Source organism: Myotis myotis, unplaced genomic scaffold (genome assembly GCF_014108235.1).
Source record: "Myotis myotis isolate mMyoMyo1 unplaced genomic scaffold, mMyoMyo1.p scaffold_m19_p_7, whole genome shotgun sequence".
NCBI lineage: Eukaryota > Metazoa > Chordata > Mammalia > Chiroptera > Vespertilionidae > Myotis > Myotis myotis.
In genome coordinates this window covers 42726030-42747496 of record NW_023416379.1, presented here as the reverse complement: position 1 = coordinate 42747496, position 21467 = coordinate 42726030, and positions in this window count along the sequence as shown.

Here is a 21467-nt window from a genome sequence, read left to right as displayed (position 1 = left end):
CCTATATAGACTTTTTGAAAGAGAACATACAGAAGGCCAAGAGCCATATGAAAACATGCTCAAAATCACTAATCATCCAAGAGATGCAAATCAAAACAACAATGAGGTACCATCTCATACCTGTCAGAATGTCTATCACCAACAAATCAACAAAGGACAGGTGTTGGAGAGGATGTGGAGAAAAAGGAACCCTTTTGCACTGCTGGCGGGAATGCAGACTGGTGCAACCACTGTGGAGAACAGTATGGCATTTCCTCAAAAAACTAAAAATGGAATGTTCATTTCACCCAGCAATCCCACTTCTAGGAATATATCCCAAGAAAACAGAAACACCAATCATAAAGGATATATGCACCCCTGTGTTCATAGAAGCACAATTTGTAATAGTTAAGATTTGGAAACAGCCTAAGTGCCTATCAGCAGATGAGAAGATTAGAAAACTGTGGTACATCTACACAATGGAATACTATGCTGCTGTAAAAAAGAAGGAATTCTTACCTTTTTCAACAGCATGGATGGAACTGGAGAGCATTATGCTAAGTGAAATAAGCCAGTGAGAGAAAGATAAATATCACATGCTCTCACTCATTTGTGGAATATAATGAACAACATACACTGAGGAACCAAAATAGAAACAGAGACATAAAAGCATTGAACAGACTGTCCAACCTATGAGGGAAGGGAGGGGTGAGGGGCTAAGAGATCAACCAAAAGCCTTGTATGCATGCATATGAGCAAAACCAATGGACACAGATAGTAGGTGGGTGAGGGCATGTGCTGGGGGTGGGCGTGGCTGGGGAGAGGTTGATGGGGAAAAAGGAGACTTATGCAATACTTTAAACAATAAAAAATTTAAATTAAAATATAAAGTAAATAAAAATTTTTAAAAAGGGAAAAAAAAGAAATTGCTTGCATTTTAATGCACCAATATGGAACTATCAGAAAGGGAAACTAAGAAAACAACCCCATTTATAATTGCATCAGAAAATATAATATACCTAGCAATAAATTTAAACAAAGATGTAAAAGACCTGTACTCAGAAAATTATAATACACTGAAGAAAGAAATTGAGGGAGATGCAAACAAGTGTTCATAGATAGGAATAATTAACATTATTAAAATGCCCATACTCCCCAAATCAAGCTATAGATTCAATGTAATTCCTATCAAGAAACCAATGGCATATTTCACAGAACTAAAACAATTATTACAAATATTTATATGGAACCACAAGGGACACTAAATAGCAGTAGCAATCTTAAGAAAGAAGAACAAAGTTGGAGGAACCATGCTACCTGTTATCATACTATACTGCAAGGCCATCGTAATCAAAACAGCATGGTACTGGCATCAAAACAGAAATATAGATCAATGGAACATAATAGTATTCTCTGAAATAAATCAATTTTCAGTATTGTATGTCAGACCCATCTAAAATATTTAGTATGCTTACAAATACAATTGTAATCAATACTTTTTTCTATTTTATTGCAGTTAAAAGTAGAGTTGCATTTCTTTGAAAATAGCAGCTGTTTATTAATGTTTAAACTTTTTCTAAAACTAGAGGCCCGATGCATGAAATTCGTGCAAGACAAGGCCTTCACAGCTGCAGTTGCCTGGATCCCTCTCTTGCAGCTGAGGCGGCTGCCTCGATCCCAAGGCTGCAGCCCTGGCTTCATCCCGGAAGGACCTCCGGCCTAATTAGCATATTACACTTTTATTATTATAGATAATATTTATGAACTGGTATAAATAAATTTTAGAGATCTTGTGGTCAATTATACTATAGGGAAGATTCTGATTTTGCATTATCCTGAGAAGCACTTAAGTTTCCAAAATATTTTTAACTAAAATAGGTAACAGAATAGCTTCCAAGAAAAAAAAAATCTGCTCCAAAGCTTGTTCACATTTACCAAACAAAGAACTTCAAGAGACAATATCACTGACTATTATGTATATAGGCATTTCTATTCAAAAACATAACATGATACAATAAATGACAACATATATGAAAAAAAATTTTTTTCAAGACAGTGGACATCAGGTGATGGGTGAAAATGATGTCTAAGAGAGAAGAAATATACATTGTGAGCCATTCAATAATGCAGTTCATGTTCTTGAGACAGTTTCAATAATGTTGTATAGAGATGGGAAATACTTCATTCCACTGACTTTCTTGCTTGCATGGTCTCTAAAGAGAAGTTAGATGTAATTCTTATCTTTGCTCCTCTATACATAAGGTGTTTTCCCCCCACTTTGGCTTCTTACAGGATTTTTTTTTCTTTATCCTTATTTTTTTGTAATTTCAAAATGACATGCTGAGGTCTGGTTTTGTTGACATTTGTTCTGCTTGGTGATCTCTGAGCCATCTTGGTGGATCTGTGACTTGGTGTCCGATATTAATTTGGGGAAATAGTCATTATTGTTTCAAATATTTCTTCTTTTTATTTCCTTTCTTCTTCTTCTGGTATCCTTGTTATGAATATTTTACACCTTTTATAGATGTCCCATAGTCCTTGAACATTTTATTGTTTTATTTTGGTTTTTGTTCTCTTTGTTTTTCAGTTTTTCTCAAATGTGTCCAGTCTATACTGGTAAGCACATCAAAGCCATTCTAGCATTTTTATTTTTTGTTGTTGTTCTTATTTCTTAGAATTTCATCTCTCTGATTACATTGTCCTTCTGTTCTTGCATACTGTATACTTTATTAGAGCCCTCAGTGTATTAATCACAGTTGTTTTAAATTCCTAGTCTGATAATTCCAACATTCTTAACATGTCTGGTCCCAATGCTTGCTATGTCTCTTCATACTATATTTTATGCCATTGGTAAGCCTTGTGATTTTTTTTTGATAGCTGAATATGATGTGCTGGGTAAATGGAATTGCTATGAATGGCCCTTAGAATGTGGTGGTGAGGCATGTGAGAAAAGGAAATGCTTCCCTGTCCTATGATTGGGACTCAGTCTTCTGATGGGCATATGCCTCTGGACTGTGCACTTCGCAAGAGCATCCCCATTTTTTTCTGCTCCCTTAAATGGGACAGGATGGCCAGAGTGGGATGGAATTGGTATTTCCCTCCCCCAGGTCAGTTAGCCTCTAGTTAACTAGTTTCCCCTAAGAGCAGGCCTTGTTAATGGCCCTTATCCTTCCACCTGCCAGAAGAAGCCAGAGGGTATTTTTTGTCCAATATTCACTGAGGGAACCTGGTCCAACTCCTGGAGGTAAATCTTACTCTATTTTGAAGGCCTCACTAAGACTGAGTCCACCTGGGTGTATTACTTTCATACTTGTGCACACTGAGCCTCTATAATTCATCAGTTACTGTTCAGGATTTTCTGCCATAGCTCTGGTTCAAGAGTAATTTTTACTTGTGAGCCTCTGCTCTGATAAGTGGTGACTCCCTGTATTGGCCTGTGTTACTCTCCAATCCTGGGGCAGGGGGTTGCCTTGTGTCTTCCTGTCTCTTAAGGACCCAAGAGGTGTTGTTGATTTTTCAATCTGTCCAGCTTGTTATCTGTTGATGGTTGGAGCTGCAATTTCCAAGCTTCTTACATGTTGGACCAGAAACTTGAAATTCCCAACTCACTGTTTATGTTGTCAGTCCATTTGGGGTCTCTCATAGACTGCAATCATGGTATCGTATAAAGTATAGTCGTTAAAAAAACAAACCGCAAAAAGCTTTACTGGGGAAGGTTTTACTTCCAAGAAGCCTCATGAGGTTGTTTTCAATTGTTTGTAATACTAAAAATTCACATAGAAATGAAAGCTACCTAGACAAAACTATTTAGAAAAAGCAGGTTGGTTTAATACTACTGGATTTCAAGACTTACTACAAAGCTACAGTAATAAAGGCGCCATGGTCTTAGAACTGAGATAAACACCTACATCAATGGAACAGAATACAGAGTCCAGAAATAGACCCACATTTATATGAACAAAGGATTTTTGAGAAAGGTGGAAAGGCAATTTAGTGGAGAAATGATCATCTTTCCTAACAAATGGTACTGGAGCAATTAGAAATCCATATTAAAAAATATGAAGCTCAAAATTATATTCAAGTATCATGCTAGTAACCTGAGGACACATATTTGCAAAGCCTTTCATGCTTTACTTTTATGTGACATTTTTAGTTTGACCCTTGAACTGATTGAACAACTCTGCCTCTGGGTAAGTGTTCAGGTTTTGGTCAGTTTTAATGCTTAAGCTTTGTAGGTTCCTAGTCTATTCTGCCTCAGAGGTCTTTTTACTGTTTATAAAAGTTTAACTCTAGCAATCACTATATTAATACTTTATATCAAAATCTGTATGCACAGCTATAGATTTTTTCATTGTTATATTGAATTTCAATGTATTCAAAGCATAAATAATGACAAAATAAAGAATACTATAACTTTGAATCATCTCCTTGTGATAACCTCCATTATTTATTTTTTTAAAGTCACAAGACATAAAACTCTTAGGACCTCATAAGGCAATACTTAATTTAATGTAAGCTACTCTCTTAATCTAAAACACTTAATTAAAAATTTTCCTAATTAGATATAAGAACATAATTTTAACTAATTTTAAACATTAGGTATATCTTTCCTGATAAATTTCATGAATACTTGGCTTTTCTGCCTTTTTTAAAAAAAATGTTTTAAAATATATTTTTATTGATTTCAGAGAAGGAGAGGAAGAGAGAGATAGAAATATCAATGATGAGAGAGAATCATTGATCGACTGCCTCCTGCATGCCCCCTAATGGGGATCGAACCTGCAACCTGGGCATGTGCCCTTGACTGGAATTGAACCTGGGGCCCTTCAGTACCAGGCTGATGCTCTTGAGCAAAACCAGCAAGGGCAGGTTTTCTGCTCTTTATAATATTGTAAGGAAACATCATTTTGTTAAAAGTGCATTGTATTAATCAAATACCTATTGTTTAGATATGACAGTTGTCATCATTTTCTTCAAAAAAAAAAAAAAATTCCAAATAAAAATTTGTCCTATGGAGCTCTATTTTCTTTTTTTAAAATATATTTTTATTGATTTCAGAGAGGAAGGGAGAGGCAGAGAGAGACAGAAACATCAATGATGAGAGAGAAACATTGACCAGCTACACAGCCCCTATGGGGATCAAGCCCACAACCTGGGCATTTGCCCTGACCAGGAATTAAACCCTGAGCTTCTGATTCATAGGAGGGTGCTCAACCACTGAGTTACAAGAGCTGGGTGGAGCTCTATGTTCTTTACTTTAAAATATTTGAAGTTTAAATGCCACAGAAGTCATTATAACTACAAATGTCTGGTCTTATCACTTGGATGTAAACATCTGTTTTGGCTTAATGTCATCGACATCCTGAGCTTAGAACCAATATGTTATAAGATACAAAAAAATAGTTTGTTGTTTAGAATAAAGAACAGAAATGAAAAGAGAATTTATTCATTCCAAATGCAAATTTACATGCATGTAATTCTCATTTGCATGAATGCAATTCTGAAATGACTTTATGTATTTGATGAGGACAGACTAAGAATCATTTGGTATAGAAAAGCATCTGCTACACATGCATAAGGATATTATTCAACTTGAACAAAAATTTACTACATGCATCAAATTGACATTATAGGGGCTGTAAAACAACAAATAATAAGATTATCAAATGAATTACATTTATTTAAGGATGCTTACAATGATAAATGCAGCCAAGTAAAAAACATTCCACTCATCTGCTTTTATTTAAATTTGCATGCATCCATATATTTTATTTTTCTTTCAGTTCCATGATTTTAAAAATTGAAAATGGAAAGAAAATTAGACTTTTATGTTGTCTTATATAAAACTATATTTTATATATTTGACGAGGGCCTTTTATTTCTTAAGTCTTCCATCTCAAACTCTAAATATTTTACTATCTGCAGCTATATCGGTAAAATGTTTGATTTCTTAATCCAGGAAACTGCAATGTCAACTTGTTTGAATTCAAAATATAGTGCAATAGATCAGGAAAAACATAAAGTTAAGAAAATAAATAAATAAAGCAAATAATATCTAGAAAAAATGTTGTTAGTTTTAAGGAATGGACTTATTACTTCTAAATATAAATATTTTAAAGTTACTTTACAAATTATTAAAAACAAATATATATTACTAGAGGCCCAGTGCACAAAAATTTGTGCACTCGGGGGGTCCCTCAGCCTGGCCTGTGCCCTCTCGCAGTCTGGGACCCCTCAGGAGATGTCCACCTGCTGGCTTAGTCCCGCTCCCTGGGGGATCAGGCCTAATCTGGCAGTCAGACATCCCTCTGGCAGCCTGGGAGCCCTTGGGGCATGTCCACTTGCCAGCGGGGAGCAGGCCTAAGCTGCAGTCGGACATCCTTAGCGCTGCTGAGAAGGCGGGAGAGGCTCCTGCCACCACCACTGTGCTGGCAGCCATCAGCCTGGCCTGTGGCTGAGCAGAGCTCCCCCTGTGGGGGCGCACTGACCACCAGGGGACAGCTCCTACATTGAGTGTCTGCCCCCTGGTGGTCAGTGTGTGTCATAGTGACCAGTCATTCCCAGTTGTTCTGCTGTTAGGGTCAATTTGCATATTACCCTTTTATTATATAGAATAGAGGCCTGGTGCATGGGTGGGGGCCGCCTGTTTTCCCTGAAGGGTGTCCCGGATCAGGGTGGGGGTGCCTACTAGGGTGCCTGGCCAGCCTGGGTGAGGGGCTGATGGCTGTTTGCAGGCTGGCCAAGCCCTCCAGCGGGGACCCTCACCCTGTGGGGGTGTGGCCAGCCTGGGTGAGGGGCTAATGGCCATTTTCAGGCTGGCCACACATCCCTGGCGACCCAAGCTCCCAGCCTCTCCTTTTTTCTTTTCTTTTTTTTTTTTTTCTGGGATTTATTTATCTTCTATAATTGAAACTTTGTAGCCTTGAGCGGAGCTGAGGACCGACCAGAGCAGACGGGAAGCTTGGTTTCCTCCATCGCCAGGGCAACCCAAGCCTCCTCCTTGCTCCAGCTCCGTGCCCACAGACATCTTAGTTGGGTTAATTTGCATACTTTCTCCTGATTGGCTGGTGGGCGTGGCTGGTGTGCATGGCTTGAGCACAGCAGAGGCATGGTTAATTTGCATGTTTCTCTTTTATTATGTAGGATTTTTGTCACAGAGAGAAAAATATAATTTTAAATTTATTTTTCAGCCTGGGTTATCTTATGATTTAGCATAGATGATTTGTGCAGATACTAATAGGCAATCCATGTGTACAGAGTTAAATATGAGGACTATGAAACACATTCAGTTGGAAAAGATAAATATACATACACAATTGCAAACCAAGTGATAAGAACCCTATACACCACTAGTATTTAGAGCAGAAAGGTATCACTAAAAGCAGTATTGGTTTAAGAGTAAAGAAAAAAAAATGAAATTTTTTTTCTCAATTGTAGGCAAACGCTGCTCTATTTCTTAACCTGAAATAACATGGTGAAACAATACTGTACTGAGAGTTAAAATAATTATTCTATGTTTAACACTACCCCACGTTAGATATATAGCTATAGTTGTGGTACACCACCCTGAGTCCTCTTCAAAGAAGGACTTATCACTCCAACTGTCATCTTCATTAGGGTTTGACTCCTCTACAGTAAACCATTTCACCCGAGGCCACGCTTCTCCTGTGTTTACCATACACAATGATGGATCAGCCTAGTAATTCCCAATGTAGGACAATTTTGACAGGATGTATTCATTCCAGAGGTCCTCACGAAATTGGCCAACAGTCCTCCAGTCATCAGTTTGAACTCCTCCTGTGTCCAGTGCTTCTTCCTACCTTATGTTTGTTTCCCCAGGTGTTGATTCTTAATTAATACTTAGCATGGCAAACTCTGTCTCAGCTTCTTCTCCTTCAGAAGCAAACTACAACCAGTAATTCTCAGGAATGGTGCAAGAAAGAAGGCGATGATATTTCTAACTGAACCTCTTACCATTCTTCCTGTTAGTAATAAGGAACCAACTCTTCATTGGTGATGAGCACAAATGCCCCTGATATAAGTTGGCAATCCATTTGTTAAAAGTCACACAGGTAGTGAATTAGCAGAGCATAACAGTCAAAAGGAATGTATTAGCTGGTACAATTTATCAGAAGTTTTAGAGGCATAAGGGAAATGGTAAACTTAAAGAAAATGGGATAGAATAGTGATTGCTCAGCACCATTAATACCCTGCAAAAAGGTAATGAAAAGCTGCAGGAGACCAATATGTAATTGGAAAGCAAGTGTGAAAACCAGGGGATCCCGATGGCAACATGTAAAGAGATTCTCATCTTGCAGCTGGAGGACAGGAAAAGCTGGAGGACAGGCCAAGGGCTTAATAGGGACTTAATAGTGTGAATGGCTGGGGTCCAGAAAAGGCTAAAAAACCCAACCAAGTCATGTTTGCTATGCAAAGGTCAGGGCCACTGTAGGGGAAATGTATAACCTCAGCTTGACACATGGTCACGAAATATTGATTCCTTAGATGTGACTGCAAGTTTGGAGCCTGCAGAAGTTGCCCGGCTTTCCTTATTGAGAGCTAACACACTATTTACTTAAAGCCAATAAAGAGGCTTCTTCCCTGACAGGCAGCAGCTCCCCAGATTTTGGCAGCTTCTCAAAATGTTTAATGTAGAAGGAAAAGAGTGATCAGTAAAATGTATTTAAAAGACTTAAAGAATTAAAGACTTAAGGTAATGCTCACTTAGTTTGACATCTTTTCCCCATATGTAAGCACTGTTACAAAAAAGACCACATATTTAAAATGGAGTCACTTATGCTAAGTTCCTCGTCAATAATCTGAGACTTAATTACAGTTTCAGGCCTCCCCAAAATGGAACCTTAAACCAGTCAATCGGGAATCACCTGATCAGTACTAGTTATTTAATCTTCCTGTTATACCTGTGCCATCCCCTAAAGGAAATTAATGGCAATAACAAACTAGCTTCTTCACTTAATATAACTTCCTTGTTCCCTCTCCCTTCTACCTATAGAAGTCTTTCATTTTCTAGAGTTCTTTGGAGCTTCTTTCTATGCTCTAGATTGAATTCTGTCTGATTAAATCACATGTCGCTCATATAAATTCTTAAAAACTTATATTAGGACTATAAAACACACTGAGTAACAGATAAATACACATACACAGTGGCTCAGTAAGGAGATCATCAGCCTGTGGACCAATGGGTCCTGGGTTCAATTCCCATCAAGGGCACATATCTGGTTGCAGGTACCTCCCTGCTTAATATCTCTTAAAACAAAGTCCCTAATTGTAAAATTGTATTCTATAGAGCTTCAAAAAATGTTAACCATTTTAAATTCATAGTGGGTAAAGAAGGGTGAGTTTGCTAGGCTGTTAAGAATAAGACACAAAATGACCTGACTAGCTACTACTATATTTAAAGTTCATCTTATAAACCAGGATGAAAAACATATTCAATTTGTGTTTGAAAAGAAAGAAAAAAACACATAATGTATGAGTTTGGGGAATTATAAAATATAAAGTTTTTTAGAGAAAGTTGTTCCTACAATGACAAAGATTCACACAGCTATGTTAACTTGGCAGTTTGTATAATAAAATGAAAACGCTTTCTCAAAAATTATGTTTACAATATATAAGCAAGCTAACACTTTGAAGTGACTGAGTTCATTTTCTGCCAACTTAAAATACAGCTGTTATAATGCTTATCCAGGCCTCATTTGAAAATTTTTATTGAAGGAAATGGAGTACATATATATTTGGCCTCCCACAAATATGCAGAGTGCCTTATACTTTTAATTTATATAATGACAGCTAGTAAATGTTATTATACATCAAATACTCAGCTACCTAGTGAAATTTCTGAAATTTGACTCTTTTTTTTTTTATTCTCCAAGATTGTATTTTTAAAAAACCCTCAAATTTTCATAAAGGGGAAATTTGGAAATACAGATACATTAGTAAATACCCTAGTCTCTTGGTGAAAACATTTTTTAAAAAATGAAAGAGAACTTACTTACTTGAATAAAATATCACACATTATTTTCCCAATTATAATATATAATGTAGGTGTTAGTTTTAATAATATTTTAGATCTTATAGTTAAAAAGTTAATTCCAACTACAATATAGCAAATAAATGCCTAAAAAGTTATTTGATATTTGTAAATTATAGTTTATTTAAGTCTATTTGCACATTGGGCAAGGAAAAAAATAGTAAATCTTTTCTTCAGATTTCTTCATAGAAAATGGCTTTATATCCTTTTTAAAAGATCCAAGCATACTACACACTATCCTATATAATAAAAGGGTAATATGCAAATTGACCCTAATGCGGAACAACCAGGAACCACTGGTTGCTATGATGTACACTGACCACCAGGGGGCAGACACTCAATGCAGGAGCTTCCCCCTGGTGGTCAGTGCGCTTTCACAGGGGGAGCACAGCTCAGTCAAAAGCCGGCTCATGGCTGGCCAGTGCAGTGCAGTGTGCTCCCGGGGGGAGCAGGCCTAAGTCATTAGTCAGACATCCCCCAAGGGCTCCAAGGCTACCAGGGGGATGTCGGACGGACAGCTTAGGCCCGATCCCCCGGGCAACAGGCCTAAGCTGGCAGGTGGACATCATCTGAGAGCTCCCAGGATGCCAGAGGGATGTCTGACTGTCAACTTAGGCCCAATCCCATGGGGAGCAGGCTTAAGCCATCAGTCGGACATCCCCCAATGGGTCCTGGACTGCAAGAGGGCTCAGGCCAGGCAGAGGAACTCCCCCAAGTGCACGAATTTTCATGCACTGGGCCTCTAGTTTATAAATAATTCTGTGCATGGGTACACCCACACAAAATAAGATGAAATATACTGACATATTCCTATCACATATCAGGTGTTCTAAAAACATATCTTTAATATTAATGTCGGTGAGTGTGCTTGTGGTATTCAGAATTAAACATTATTAATATACTAAAACCTAAGAATGATTTTTACATAAATTTCCCATTTTATTATCAGCAATGACATAAATACTTTCTCTTTTTACAAAATTTAAACATTTAACCTATTATGGTACACTAGTATAAATATTGTTTAGACATTTCAACACTGCAGAAAAATTCAAACTTTTCCTTTAGTGAAGTTCAACATATTACTTAAATTTCAAAAAGTAAGATGATAATGCTTGGAAACTTTATGTGAGTACTATTACTAAATCATATTATTAGATAAGTTTTTTAAACTATTATTATCTTAAACACTTCTAGTAAATACAGTGACAAAACAATAGGATTGAGACTAAAGATAATTTTTAAAAATCATAGAGAAGAATTATAGAATTAAAAAAGGAAACATTGAAAAGGGTTAGTTTAATATCCAAAGTAAGCACCCATTCACAAAATTTCAGATCATTCTATTTCAATACCACCTGTCATTTATGAGAAGAAACTTTATTGAAAATTATTTCATATTATAAACATTTGAAGTCTTGCAATAGGATAACCATTTTTAGAGCAAGTTTTAAGTATAAATAAATGTCATAGATTATTTTTTGGTTAAAAGATATGTCACTAAGAGTAAGAAAAAATATGCTTATATTATGAATCACATATATATGAAGGAGCCATGAGACACTGAAGACTATAACATTAAATATATTAATAGATGTAAGAATATATGTAAGTAGATGCAGAGCTAAAGAAATGAAGATCTGACTTTGCTTTTGATTATTAATCATCTCTAGAAGATGATTTATAATGATAAAATAAAACTCTGGAAAAGCAATATTAACTTCAATAATGAAGTTTGTGAGTGTATTAGGAAAAGTAGTGTAATAGGGAAGAAACTGGAACATCAGAGCAAACCAATTCACAATATCCAAAAATAAATATCAGGACATCTGTAGTTTTAATCTAGGAGTAAAGAAAGAAGTATCTTTATAGACATTATACGGGGCAAAAACTGTTAATAAGGCCTTCAGAGAGATATTAAAAAAGGCATTAAAGTTAATGCCCAAGTTTCACAGTGGTAAAATTGAGAGAGTAATGGAATTAGGAAGTGTGAAAGGATGTTTAGCAAGAAATTTCAAGAGTCTGATCTTGTCACATTAAGTTTTAGATGGCAATGGAACATATAGGAAAATGTCACAGGTAAAGGTATAGATAGTGAATTGAATAAAGCAGAACATGTCCTGAGTAGAGAGACCAATGGAATTGAAATTGATGGGATAGTAATTGAAGACATGGGAAAAGATAAAGACCATTGGAAAGAGAATGGAGAGAACATGAAAGGGTAATAAAATGATAAATATATTCTGTAGAATGAGTTAAACTAAAAAAAGTTGGGAAAATTGCTGATATAACTGGAAAGAGAAAGGAAATTCTTTCATTGTGAACATATATCTGACAGAGACAATTTTGAAATGGAGTAAGATGTGTTTGGACAACAGTGTAATGATTGCAGGGGATGGGGGTGAAAGAGGGCATAGAGGGGATAAATGGTGGTGGAAAAAATAAAATTAAAAAATATCTTTCTATTCTAAAAGAAGAAGATGTGTTGAGGTTTTTAAGTAGGAAGAATATGAAGATACGGCGAAGATAACAATGTAATGACAATTAGGAAGATCATGAGTAGGTACATGCAAAAAGATTGAGACTTTAGAAATATATAGAACACATGGAATAGCTAACTTCCTACGGGCAGTAGCTACTCTATGGGAGGAGTCTTAAATGAGAATACAGAGCTGAAAGTGGGTTGTCAGAGATCAAGATGAGAACTGGGTGACTCAAAGGCTAGGAACTTTCTTAAACTGCCTCTTCAGGACCCATAGATATAAAGAAGATAATAGCTGGAGAGGCATACTTTACAGTTGCAAAATCAAAGTAAGACTGACAATGGGGGAAAGCTGAGAGCAGTGGAAAAAGAAGCTGTATGTTTAAGTATAGGTGTCATATAAAGGTAAATGAATTTATTTCTGAAGTTTAAAAATATTGATAACTTTTCTAAAGAAATTCCTTCTCTGTGACCTTGCTGTTACCTTCTACATTCGTGTTTATTCCCAGCTTGACGTTGTTTATATTTCAAGATAATGAAAACCCCCTGCCTATGCCAAGACACACTCTTTTCTAATTCTCTCTTCAAAAGAAATAGCTGGAAAAAAAAGTCAGTTTCCTAGAGAAAAAAACTCAGCCAAAAGTTACCTTTATTAATAGGATTTTTTAAAATATATAATTTATTAATTTTTTTACAGAGAGGAAGGGAGAGAGATAGAGAGTTAGAAACATCAATGATGAGAGAAACATCGATCAGCTGCCTCCTGCACATCTCCTACTGGGGATGTGCCCACAACCCAGGTACATGCCCTTGACCAGAATCGAACCTGGGACTTTTCAGTCCGCAGGCCAACGCTCTATCCACTGAGGCGAACCGGTTTCGGCGAATAGGATTTTTTTTAAAAAAAAAAAATCTGTAGGGAGCATGTTGAAACTAAAAGAAATTTATACAATCATAAACTTTAGTCTTTCTCTGTGATCTTCTGAATAATGAAAAATGTTTGGTAATTAAAAGTTTATTTTTACACTAAGTTTTTATTCAGAATATTTGTAAATCAAAGTATTTGTGAGAATACTGCATCAAGTCCCTCATCAAAGTCAGCAACCCTCTGCTTCCTCCACACCTACCAAATACAGCAATAATCCTCCTAATTTATCCAATTGGTCCACAACCACTTGAGTCTTCCCCATCTCTCCCCTCCTCTGTGTGCTCTCTGAAACTGCTCTCCCAAACCTGCAGACCTCTCTATGTCAAAGGCTCTCTCCTCTTTCCTGAAGGAAATGAAACCTGAATCTTTCCTGGGAAACTGCTTCCCTGCAGTCTCCTTAGATGGTGAGTATTTGGATTCACACGAAGCCTCAGGGTTAGTATTTGCTCCTTTATCCCAATATTTCACCACAGTGATATAAATATCAACACCAGTTCTGTTGAGTGGGGGTAGTCCTTCAGCTACCCCCATCTTCATTCTGCATTGCTACTTCCTCCCTTCTTCCTCGCGTTACAACGCTGTTCGCATCCTTTGAGCCCTGGCTCAGCTTTCGTCATCTCAAACTTTTACCATAATTTTAAGTATGTATCACAAATCCCAAAGCCTTCTCTGTCAATATCTTTTCACAATCTCATGTCAATTGACTTATTTTTCTTGACTTTGGTAACATATGCCCATAGCCAGAATTTAGGTCACAATTACAAAATTACTGATTATTTTATTTTGTCCCAATAAATCACTCAATTTTCTTTACTTCCTTAAGTATGATGTTATCTTTGGTCTGTTCATAAAAACTCTTGGTTTTGAAGCTTCCATCTATCCCTAATTTAAAAGAAAGATTCATGGACACAGACAACAGGGCTAATAATACACATCTACAAATGTGCATGTATATACTGCACTTCCCTATCTTCTTGTTTCAGTTTTGGTAGTTTTTTTGTCAGTTTGTTTTCCAGAAATTTGTCAACTCATCTAAGTTCTCAAATTTATGAAAAAAAAATATGCCTTTTGTTTTTTTTAAGTGATGACCTTGTCAAGGCAAGAAACATTCGAACTTGTAGAGAGTTTCTTTTTTAAATATGTTTTTGTTGTTGTTGTTGTTTTTGGTTTTTCTTTTCTTTCTTTCTTTTTTTTTTTTTTTTTTTTTTTTTTTTTTTTTTTTTACAGAAGGAGGAAGGGAGGGTATGTGCCCTGACAAGAAATCAAACCAGAGACCTTTCAGTGCCTTTTAATGCACAGGATGGTGCTCAACCGAATCACACCGGCCAGGGCTGTAGATAGTTTATGCATTTATTTAAACCAAACTGAGGACAATTGCTGGAAAGCAAAATCTCAACTGATTGAGAAAATCCTCCAGAGAATGGCAGTTTTGCACCTTATTTTAAACATTGCAATCAAAAGAGGAGGCATGAGTGGGTTACATGAAATCCACTGATGATAGATCAGGGAGGCAGGAGAAAGCAAAGTGGGGAAACCTCTGGGATTGGATACCAAGTAAAATGATAGACATAAACATCTTTTATGTAGGTGGGCATAGGATAGTCAACAGTCAACAATTTACAGCATAGCAATAACAATGAGGGGATTTTTGTGGTCTCTACTCTGGTGGGGTTGCTGTGCCTGGCAGGGTCTGGAATAAGGGAAGTTACCTTGATTTTCCAAAGGTATGTTATCATAGATGCAAAAAGACAATAGGCTCAATGAAGGTAAAGATTGACCTTTGCCAGGGAAGATTCTAGCCTACGACATGATTACCTGCCATAAACTGCTTTTATTTTACAAGTTTTAATTTTAGACCACCTCTGATGTGGTTACTTCAGGTCTCTAAGTTTGTAAGGCCACTACCGAGGCTTTCCCTGAGCTTGCCATGTTTAGTATTTGGTTTCTTTTAGTCCACAACCTCTTCATCCTGTGATATAGTTAATTTTGTTTATATTTTTATTGATTAGTATACTAGGCTTTTAACCATTTAATTTTCTTTACTTTTGTCTATTTCCACTTCATTTATTACATATTCACATACATACTTCAGGGGGAAAAAAAATCCTAAATTCTCAAACCCCTTTTCTTACTTTGCCAACTCCTAAGCTGTTGTCTCTCTCAGCTTTAAATCTACTCTTCTTTATACAACTTCATGATATTGGACCTGGGACTACCCAAACCAATTTCCGTTTGGCCAGTTACCCTGTTAGTTTTTACTAATAGAAGGTGATTGGCAAACTTGAGAAAGGAGAAGGGAGTTGTGGCTTGTAGTTTTCTTCCTGCTTCTGTTTTGCTTCTTGTTTCTCAAAGCAACACTTTGCAATGCTCCTTCACCCTGGAGGTGGCAGTCTGTTCCTGCAACAGCCACTAAATCCATTTAGCAATTTTTCTATACTCTTAACAACCAGTCTTATGTTGTTCCTTAAAGGCCTCAATACCAGTTGGCCAGTGTTCACTTCTTAGAAATCTTGACCTCAGTTCCTTTGGTCCTTTGATTTCAAAGACCACAGCAGCAGCATAGCAGCACTACTTCTCAAGAATCTGAATTTAATCTCTTCAGGGATCTCCAGCAAGCTTCTCTGTTTAGTTATTTCAGCCTCTCTTCCTCTTGCTTTGGTAACCATTTCTTCCGTTTCTATAGTTAAGCTATTTCTTTAATGGTTTTTGTTGTCATTGTTTTCTTATGTGATGCTTCCACTTAGTAAGCAATTTCTATTTAATTTTTTTTTTGTTTTGTTAACAAAAACTGTTATAGTTTTTGTCTCTGGAAAGTTATTTGAGTGATATTCACAGACTTCCTTTGATGACACCTTTGCTACAATGTGATGTGTTATCTCTTTTTTCAAGTAAGCCCTACAGAAGTCAAAACTATTAGTACATTTAAAACTATGCTCAGCAGTTGATTCCAAACTATTTCAATTCCAGTAACAGTATTAGTATGTATTTTATCTAATCATTGTAAATATGAAATTTATTATGATATTCTAACAAGAGAGAAGTTGCAAGTGTTTTGATGTAGGCAATAGGATTATATATGTATAATACAGTGGTATACATGTATATACTTTTTCCTCCTATGTCAATCACTTAAGAGTTTTTATAAAATTCTAAATGGAATAAATCATATCCATACAATAAATAATTAAAATCTCCTTACTGGACTAACAAGAATAGGGTGAAAAAGCATCTTTAATTTTAGAAAAAATGTTCAAATTATGAGCCATTTGTTGAGCTTCTATTTCTCAATAAATAATTCTTATCATGTGCAAAACTCTCAGAGTGCAAACAGATGACAATATCTTTTTCAAATCTGTAAAAAAACCCCAAAATACACAAAACTTCACATGGAGAGAAAAATGTCATTCTAGTGGCAATTAACCTTTCATATAGGTAATCTCATCTACAAAGAAAAAAAAGAATGCTAATTTCCAGGAAGAGGGTTTCACTTTATTTAAGAGTCAAATTTGTATGTCAGACAAATGATTTTCCCTGAAATTTTCAATAGAACTTTAGCTCTCTAATAGGAAATTAATCCTGTGTCATACTAAGTGATTCAATAGTTTTCTGTACCAACTAGCATTGATCAACTTTGAAATCTGCTCAGTAAAATATGATGTTTATATTAACATCTGAGCAACTGTGTTTATAAAAATGAGTTTATCCCATGGATATATTTCTGAAACACCGTAAACTGAAGAATGAATCTTCATGCCTCATCATTGCTGTTGAAGCGTGTGAGCGAGGCATTCTAGCATTATAAATTATAAATAATAACAACGTAAAACATGTTTTAATTCATAATAGATTGGCCTAGAAAATACAAAGCTAACAAATATATGGAAATTTTAATATTTTTGCACTTTTGTCATTGAGAATATATGGTACTACTCTGATTAATTTTTTAAGAAGTCCTGGTATGTATTTAAATTCAGCATTACTCATGGATAGCTATATGAATAATACAATTTGAGTCACCAGGTAGGTATCTGAGCATTTATTTCATCTTTTGGGATTCTACAGTAACTGGCAGAAGTTAAATACCAAGGTGTTTAAAGATGTGGTGAAGTGAGAATTGTCACACACTGCTGTGAAAAGGCAATTTTCACAACTTCCACTGGAAAGCAATTTATCATTATTTGGTAAATTTACAACAGTCATTCTACTCTGAGATGTATGCCCTTCAGAAACTCTAGATACTTCTATATGAGTCCATATTCAAGTAATATTTGTCATAGCATTTTCAATAGCAAATACTAAAATAAAATCCTGTTCAATGAGAAGAAAATGATAGATAACAGCATCACAAGTGGAATCCTAAACTGCAGTTAAAATAAATGAACTAGAGGTTGTAATATAAAAATAATTTTCAAAATAAAATGTTGAGTTGAAAGTTGCATTACACTGATTAGAATAAAGCAGAAGAAAAATAGAAGGTACCTTCCAGGGATGTATTAATTGGAACACAATTTCCCCAAAGAAATATGAAATTTCAAAGCAATTGTCCATGAAAATTGTAGAAAAATCTTCCTTTAATATGGGTGTGGATTAAGACAAACTGATAGCATTTATCACTGAAATTAAGTTTTATTTGAGATTGAAACTGATTTTTAAAACCTGATAATATTATTGTGTTTGAGAATTATTCATTTGAAAATGTAAGTCTTATGTTTGGATATATATTCCATTACTACCTATATATGTATTCCATTACTACTTTATTAGCATTTGGTGAGTACCCAAAAATGAAAAAGTCATAGGATATCTGACAAAATTTTGTGATAAACATTTTAAGTGTTAGACCTTCAAAAGGCTTGCAGTTTCTCTGAAGTGCCCTCTTAGAGGTTTTCAGTTTTAACATTTTAGACACATTAGGCTTTTTTTAAAGCTAGGTACCAAGACAAAAAGATTCTGCTGAAGATGCGATATCCAATCTGTCACAGGAGGCTTTGCTGCCATTTCTGAGAAATCTTTTGGGGTATGAACCTTCCTAGAATAGAAAAAGATTTACAACTAGATAACAACCTGCAATGAAATGTCATTGTGACATTCCAGAATTACTTATAAGTCTCATTAGAAGTCATCTATGTTTTTACATGAATAGAAAGTATAATAAATTTTAATGAAATTAAGAAAGCATGAGAAATAAAATAAATTCATTATAGTGAATATTTTAAGGGTAGCAACATGGAAAATACGCTTTAGTTGCTTGAGCATGAAAAGACTTTTGGCTTTGGAAGGAGATAATTAGTCTCTACATATTGGCAGCCATTAAATGAATATATGTGTGTGTGTGTGTGTGTGTGTGTGTGTGTGTGTGTGTGTGTGCGTGCGCAGCTAAAGAACCATATCCAACTTTAATAATACATGGATAGTTATCTGTGCTGAAAACTTCAAAAAAAATGATTACAGCTTAATCATTTATTTTTATTTATGTATGTATGTATTTCATTTTATTATTTGTTTTGCATTCCATATTATTTTGTATTTGTTTCAGGTGTACAACATAGTAGATAGTCAATCATATACTTTCCAAAGTGATCCCCTGATATTTCAAGTACCCTTAGCACCATAAATAGTTATTACATTACTAGAGGCCCGGTGCACAAAATTCATGCATGGGGGAGTATCCCTCAGCCCAGCCTGAACTCTCTCCAATCTGGGACATCCCTCATATAATCCAGAACTGCTGGCTCCTAACCGCTCATCTGCCTGCCTGCCTGATTGCCCCTAACTGCTTCTTCTTGCCAGCCTAATTTCTTCCTAACCACTCTCCTGCCAGCCTCATTGATGCCTAACTGCTGGCCTAATTTCCCCCAACTGCCCTCCTCTGCAGGCCTGGTCTCCCCCAACTGCCTTCCCCTGCAGGCCTGGTCGCACCCAACTGCTCTACCCTGCTGGCCTAATTGCCCCCAACTGCCCTCCCCTGCCAGCCATGGTGGTCATCTTGTGACAACATGAGGGTAGCCATCTTGTGGCGGCCATCTTGTGATGACATCATGCAAGGGCGTGACATCACCTAGGCTTTTATTATATAGGATTGATATATTCCCTATGTTGTACTTTAATCCTTGTGACTATTTTGTGACTAATAATTTTTAGCTCTTAATCCCTTCACCTTTCTAGCTCTATTGCTCCATCAGCTTTGTATGGTAGCATGTGTGACAGCTTGGCCACAGAGCCTAAAGACTGCACATAAAATGCTCACAAGTAGACTCATGAACCAGCAGTAAGTGAACCTCCTCACACTCTCTAATAACATAGAAAACCTAACTCTCTAAAGGAGAAACTTGCAGCCTTGAGATGGAACCCAACAGCAACAACAACCACCAAAAATTAGCATGGGATGAAACTCATTAATAAGGATAGAATTCCTTAAATAGATGCTGCATCCATGGTATACACAGTTGATGTTTTAAATACCCAGGTTAAGACATAGTGTGAACTATACCAAACACTCTGTAAAGGTATTCCTCAATGGTAGAATTAGAATAATCTAATAGAGAGGAGAGGGGGCATGCTTTATATTTGAAGACTATAACAATTCTATATAATAAAAGCATAGTATGCAAATTGTCCCCTCGACCGAAGTTCTTCCAGGAGTTCAACTAGGGGGCGGGCCGGACGGGGAAAGGGAGGGAGGCCCTGGTGCTGGCAGGTGGTGGGAGGAAGGAAGGGAGGCCCCGGCTGGTAGCTGGCAGCCACTAGGGACACCACCAGTACACAAATGCCATGCACTGGGCCTCTAGTGGTACTGTAATATTAGGAGTGATGACCAAAGTGATGGGAGAATTTTAGAATAGACGTGTGTTAAATAGGTCTGGCATATCATTAATATGACTTCACTGTAATATTTATCTGAATTGTGGATGTGAAAGAGAAGTGGATAAATCAGTTGAAATGAAAATAGTGCTAACTATGAAAGTTGGCATAAGAGAACGTAGTTTAAAAAGAAATTTCTCACCCATGGTAAGAAAGACTGTGAATATAAGAGCAATAACAGAAAGGTTGATACCATATAACATTAACCATATACCAGTTTGATAAGAACCCAGACTATGTGGATATATTAATGCCCAAGTTTTAGTAGAACCCACAATAAAAATAGTAATACCTGTTGTATCCAATTTTGATTTTTGTCTGCACTATGAACACATTGAATCTGGTTTATAGGTTAATAGGGGTGCTAGTTTTCCATAAATAAAAAGATAGATTTCAAATGATTTTTTATATATCTCCAATAATCTAAAGATTAAGATTTATTCTAAATATTAATAAAGCAACCAATTTGATAGTGAAACCTAATCAATTGAAAACACAGAATGTAGTTGGATTGAATCATGCCTGAAATCCAATTGATTCTTTTTTCCCTTAATTTGTCATAATTGTCTGTACTTATAATCTTTGATTTGCATAAACAATATCTTAAGCTTTGAGATTGTTGAGAATCTTCTAAACAAAATCTAAACTAATAGACTTTTAAAAATTGTCTTATTTATATGGTCACTGATAGATTCAGAATCATCTTATCACTTTGGAATTATTATTTTTTCCAACATTATCATCATAATTTTCTATGAAATATTTTGAAATGTTTTGATAAAAAACACTACTGCTAAATTTAACATATACAAAGTCAATATTAAATTATGTTTTATCATGTATCAATTAGACTAAAATAAATGACTGTTGTTTGCAGTTTTTAAAAGTTATAATACGTAACATTACATCATGAGCAGTGATGACAGAGTAAAAATAGAATAGTATTTGACTTCATCTATATAATAAAAGCCTTAGCGACCATTACCGTGGAATGACCAAGAACAACTGGTCACTATGATGTGCCCTGACCACCAGGGGCAGATGCTCAATGCATGAGCTGCTCCCTGGTGGTCAGTGCACTCCCACGGGGGAGCGCCGCTCAGCCAGAAGCCAGGCTCACGGCTGGCAAGCGCAGTGGCAGTGGCAGGAGTCTCTCCTGCCTCTTC